The sequence below is a fragment of the Podarcis gaigeae genome (assembly GCF_964106915.1).
Source record: "Podarcis gaigeae genome assembly, chromosome: 3".
NCBI classification, from domain to species: Eukaryota; Metazoa; Chordata; class Lepidosauria; order Squamata; family Lacertidae; genus Podarcis; species Podarcis gaigeae.
The window spans coordinates 94,228,866-94,235,278 of NC_139680.1; the positions used below are offsets into that span (position 1 = coordinate 94,228,866).

At 41.9% G+C, this 6,413-nt stretch overlaps 1 long non-coding RNA gene across 1 annotated transcript in view; it reads right to left on the bottom strand.

The window, feature by feature from the left end:
• LOC310842119 overlaps positions 1–5,183 on the bottom strand; it is a 68,058-nt gene extending 62,875 nt beyond the window's left edge. Inside the window, exon 1 of the long non-coding RNA XR_014562888.1 lies at positions 5,076–5,183. This is a non-coding gene — a long non-coding RNA (uncharacterized lncRNA). The remainder of the gene's footprint in view (positions 1–5,075) is intronic.
• Positions 5,184–6,413: the final 1,230 nt, after the last annotated feature.

The following is a 6,413-nucleotide window of genomic DNA, read 5'->3' on the forward strand; positions in this document are numbered from 1 at the left end:
CACTGTTGTTCCCATAACGCAAGAACAAGTGACTTCATTCAACAAAGCAACACCCCAGGGGAGTGAATTTGATTATCAAGGTTAATAAATTCTGCGGCACAATAAGCCCAGAAATCGTTCTGCAGTCAGAGGCCAAGAATAATGCTGCAGCCCTGATTTAGGGTGCTACACTGCTACACTGCTACACAGTTTTCATTCATTTTGGCAAAGCTTACTTGTGCCACTTGTAAAAAGCCTTATTGGAATGAATGTGAAAGTTGCATAGCAGAAACACTTGTAAATTTTGTCCCTCTTGATTCAACATACATCCCACAAAAAAGAAAGAAAGAAGGATTAGGCTTGATTCATATGTCCAGCTGCATAGTGGGTGGCAACTGGGAACAAGAATGCTGATAAGCAGATCTTTGGGAGGAGTCCTGAGAATTTCAAGTCTCAGCAAGACAAACTATGGAAAAACAGAGTGTTAGCCTTTTACTTTTTTATTTGCATCATATACCACTTTTTCCCCTACCAAAAAAATGTTATCAAGGCAGGCAACAGTTTAAAACACACCTAATCTGTCAAACAACATGGGGCCATAGTTAACCTATGGAATTCACTGCCACAAGATGTGGCGATGGTCACCAATTTTAAAAGGAGATTGAACCAAGACTGGATAGGCCTATTCATTGGTACTAGTCATGGTAGCTACTGTATATGCTACCTCTAAGACCTATGGCACTATGCATCTAAATACAGTGGTACCTCGGGTTACAGACGCTTCAGGTTACAGACTCTGCCAACCCAGAAATAGTACCTCGGGTAAGAACTTTGCTTCAGGATGAGAACAGAAATCGTGCGGCGGTAGCGGGAGGCTCCATTAGCTAAAGTGGTACCTCAGGTTAAGAACAGTTTCAGTTTAAGAACGGACCTCCGGAACGAATTAAGTTCTTAACCTGAGGTACCACTGTATTCATTGCGTCAGAGTAGCTGTGGGAGGATTCCTGCTCTCATGTTTAGTTTGTGGACATCAGGTTGGCTATAAAGGGGAACAGGATACTAGGCTAGACAGGTCATTGGTCTGATCCAGCAGGGCAATTATTATGTTTTTATGGGCCCCATCATCCATAGCACAAATAGCTGCCATAGCAGGGTGGCTCCTGACGCTTATAAACCAGGCCTTAAAATAATTCCCTCTAACAGCAAAGCAGTCACACTCGAGAGCAAAGCAGTCATGCAAAATATTCAGCCTCGTGTCTCTACCCACCAGATAACTTATAATAAAAGTAATTTTTCATATCTACCTGACCTGTCTATATCTTTGTGCTTTTGCAAATGGTATTTGGTAGGGTGCCAACAAAGGTTCGTATAGTTAAAGCTATGGTTTTCCCAGTAGTGATGTATGGAAGTGAGAGCTGGACCATAAAGAAGGCTGATCGCCGAAGAATTGATGCTTTTGAATTATGGTGCTGGAGGAGACTCTTGAGAGTCCCATGGACTGCAAGAAGATCAAACCTCTCCATACTGAAGGAAATCAACCCTGAGTGCTCACTGGAAGGACAGATTGTGAAGCTGAGGCTCCAGTACTTTGGCCACCTCATGAGAAGAGAAGACTCCCTGGAGAAGACCCTGATGTTGGGAAAGATGAAGGGCACAAGGAGAAGGGGACGGCAGAGGACGAGATGGTTGGATAGTGTTTTCGAGGTTACCAGCATGAGTTTGACCAAACTGCGGGAGGCAGTGGAGGACAGAGGTGCCTGGCGTTCTCTGGTCCATGGGGTCACGAAGAGTCGGACACGACTAAACAACTAAACAACAACAACAACATTTGGTAGGGAGTCTCAAGCTCAGTGGTAGAGCATCTGCTTTGCCTGCAAAAAGGCCTCAGGTTCAATCTCCAGCACCTCCAGGTAGGGCTGTGAACATCCTCTCTCTGAAACCCTGGAGATCTGTTGCCAATATTGACAATATTGAGCTAGAGATGGAGCAGTGGCCTGACTTGCTATGTGGTTTCCTATGTTCCTAAGTGACACCTTTTTGGGTGGTGCTGACTTTATGACAAAGCACTTCTCCAAAAATTATGCTGACGTGCTCACATTCAATGTAAACACTCAGCTAGCAAAAAGAAAACAGCAAAATGGATAAGTTAGCATTGCCCTGTATGTGGTAATAAGAACACAAAAATAAGAGCTCACTTATATTCTTTACACTGCCCCAGACCTTTAACCATATCACATCAGATGTCTTTATGAAAGAAAACAATACAATAAATAAGAAAACATCACCGGCATGATGCTGATTAAGAACGGAGGCACCCCATACAGCAAGCTACATGGTGGAATCATTTTTATTTTGATGGCACTGTTTCACTGTCTATCATAAACTTAGCGAAGCAGGCTTTCTCTATCCAGCTCTCCTTTTATTGGGCATAAATCACTACTGACAGGAAGTTTTATGCCTAAATCCGTTTACTGTTCTTGTTGGTAGTCTTTAAATTAATATTTATAAGCTGAGAGAGACCTAAAAGGATGCAGCACTAAAATACCTAAATGCTTCAGTTTGGCTTGAACTGATTTTTGCCCTTCTTGACCACTGACATTCCTTAATTACCAGTGACCCAAGCACACATTGTCTCTGCTCTCTGAAGCTCACAAATCACTGCCTTTGATTTGTGGGGACTTCTGTTTCAGTGTATCTGAAGAAGTGTGCATGCACACGAAAGCTCATACCAAGAACTAACTTAGTTGGTCTTTAAGGTGCTACTGGAAGGAATTTTTTTGTTTTGACTATGGCAGACCAACATGGCTACCTATCTGTCACTGCCTTTGATGGTATTGTGTCTGACAAAAGGGGCAGATCAAGCAGAATCTGTTTGCCTGATATATTGGACAAACAGGCAGAGGTTCAAGGGAAAAAGGAGATACAAAAGGAAATCACCTAGATTATGAAAGAAGCAACTAAAACAGTGGATCAGTTTGTCTTGGGTATGGAAAGTGATCCACACTGGAAAATCAGAACATATTACATTTGTAAAATAACAGCAAGTTTCAGGCCACACTCCATCTTGATCAGCTGTATAAGCATAACTGGTTGGTTAGCATCTTAAAATGTATTTTAGTCAGACACTTCCTTCAAGAGGTTAGGACAGCATACATAGTTTTTCCCTCTCCATCTCAGAAAACCTGAGAAGAATCACATTTATGTGACTCTTATGATCAGAAGCAGCCCAAGACATTTTTTCTGCCAGAGACAGAATAGGAAATGTCACCCCTGTCCCCAAATCAGGGTGCACAGAAAATCACATAACAAGGTTAATTAATCAACAAACTTGCCCTTTCCTGACATCCAAAATTAGCCACCTCACACTTCCCAATGGTAGGGCCGGCCCTTCTTAAGATGTGCTGTTATTCTGTGTTGCATACCTCAAGCAGCAGTGCTGCTGCTATGCAGCTTCAATCTATCCTAATACTGTGAATTCAAAATATTATTTCCCCTGTGTTTATCACCACTGTAAGGACATTTCTGTGCCCTGCACATAGGGTGAATAATATTTCCACCAGCCCACAAACTGTGATCATTAATATCTCTCTTTTAATCTTTGCAGATAGGATATTCTCATTACTCATAGGCTCATTATGTGTCCTGTGTGACATCCATGGAGCCATAGATCAGTATATCAGCAGTCCTCACATTATCTGAGCATTTTGCACGTTGCCCAAGCTGCTTAGATAACTATAGTTGGACTTGTGTCACTTGGATAAACACCCCAAATCAAATTCATATCATGTAAATACACAGAACTGATCAAATCCAAAGTTCACTCTAAATATTTGTTTCAGCATTAATTGTGTTAAATAAAACTGTTCCTTAAAGATGAATGAATTGGTTTATCATATTCAGGCTTATGTTGGTAGCTTCTCCACATTAACAATATTTCTCACTTTCAAAAAAAATTCTACAGTATTTGCTCAAAGCAATTTTTTCTTTTATTAAAAGAAGAGCCCTGAGCCAGGTGTTTAGAAAGAGCTCCAGTGCACTTGGATAATGGGATGCTTTTCTGTACTACAGAAATGAGATGTTTTCGATTCCCCCACCCCCAATACAGGTTTCTATATCACATGCAAAACAGAATAAAAAATAGCTTCTTTCCTGCCCTCTGCTCCTACCAATAGTTCTCATTTGAAGATGTTACTTTCATGAAGGAACTTTACTTACAGCAACATGAAAGAGCACGTTTGGAAATATAAGAAGCGCTAATAGAAATCACAAAATACACGTTCTACAAAATTAAAAATGGCGTTGCTCAGAACACCCCATGCCAACACCCCATGCAAAACACCTCTCCAAAACAAATAACCAGGCAAAAAAGGAGACACCCTCCCCATGCCCCATAATAAACAGGCACTTTTGGGGGGTCCCCAATATGACATCCCTCTAAGGGAACTTTTGTAGCACCTAGAAGGATGTCATATTGGGGACCCCAGTTGAAGAACTTCACAAATTCTTAAATTCCATATTGTGTGAGATATGCCTTCCAAATTGATGGCTAGTCTTGTTGGTGCAGGAAAAAATATATAAAGGAGAATTCCTGGATGCCAAGATCAAAGCTTGGGGCAAGTACTCCTTGGTGAGAGAAACCCAGCAGAGATTTAAATTCATAAAATATACAGCAAAGGAAAGCATGGAGATACAGACCATTAGACCTTTAAAATAAGTCCCTTTAATTAAGTTCAAAAGTGTCCCCTTAAAACGGTTTTCCCCCAAAGATTCCCTTTCCCCCCAGCACAAGAACACACTTTTGGTTAAGTTAAAAAAAAATGGTTTGCTTACAAACCCTTCAAAGGTCAGGTTCAAGTGCTTCACAGAAGTTGCAAAGGCAATAAAACTTAGGTTAGTTATAAAGTGGTAAAAGTTCCTAGATTGTTGGTATAGGAACCTAAGAGAGGTTAGATGGTGCACCTCAGAGCTCCTCACACACAGAAGTTCACATATAGACTGCGGGTTGGATCAAAAGGCTCCATTACCTAGTTCTTCCCAAGCTGAGGGGAAGTGGACTTAGCCTGGCAGGACTGCTTAAGATATGGTCAAAAACTCACCACACATTAGACTTCTGGCACTGGCAGTTTTTACCGCGTCCTCATTTGGCTGCCCTCAAAATTTCAGGGCTGTCAAGGGTAGGCATTTCTGGTGAGCCCCACTTTCCTGCAAGGGGCCTACACTCAAACCTTTGAGGCCTACTGCTGCTCTTCCTTGCTGTCATGGGCAACTCACTGGCCTTCTCTGAGCCTTAGAGACTAAGCTTCTTCCTTCACACCTCTTGCACTTGTTTCTGGACACCTTGGGCCTACAGGGAGAGGGCAGGAAAATGGGCAGTGGGAACATTTGTTTGTAGTTTTTAGCTACTCCAGAAGTTCATTTCTCTAGGAAGATGTAAGAGTTACAGCGTACCCATTCAGGGATTCTCAACTACTGCCTCCCAAAATGCTGGAGCCGAACAACACCTCACCCTCTTGTGGCACCAAGTTCAGAGTTGACCACAATACCTCAAGGACCACCTCTCTCCATATGAAGCTACCTGGACCCTGAGATCAGGTAGGATGTGATACAAATGTGGTTCCCAAATCCAAATTGCATTTCCTGTTGTTGTTTTTTTAAAAATAACCCACCCTCCCTAAACCTTCATTTATTTTCCACTTCCTCATCTTCAGGCCCATCACAGCAATTGACTCTCCCCTCTGGCTAAACTCAAAGGAATGCGATTCTTTCTTAACATGTTTTGAAGTAAATCAACATTGGTCCCAGAAACAGGGGGCAGCTACACAGAGTGTCAAGACACACTTCTTTCTACCCAGGGGGGTGGGGAAGTACCATATTTGCTGCCATCGGAAGAACCCCATATAGCAATTGATTGATTGATGATTTATGAATTTCTATACTGCTTAATATTTTTTAAACACCTCTAAGTGGTATACAAAAAAACGGAAGTGCCAACAGACAACGTAAATGAAATACTGTATTACAAAGATACACGGCTACATATAAAAATGTTATATTAATGCAAAGTTACTAATATATGCAAATCAGTATTAATTCATTTTCCTTCTGGTACTCCCTCCCTCTCAGCCTGCGGCTTCTCACCCAGGGTCCAAACAGACTCTCAACTGTAGGAATGAAAATCACGGGAGACGAGTAGTAGGTGTCATGTGAGAGGCGTCTGCCGGGGAAGCCCCGGGAACTCTCTTTTATTGAATATTACAAACATTGCCACAGGTGTGGTTGTGGCTGATTGGTTGATACAAACACAAAGAAACTCATTGCCTATTGGTTAATGCAAATGCAAGGCGGGAATTACATGTGAGGGGTGGGAATTACATGTGAACATTAATCACTGGTAGATTAAAGGCTAGGAAACGAGGTTGGGACTAGACAAGCAT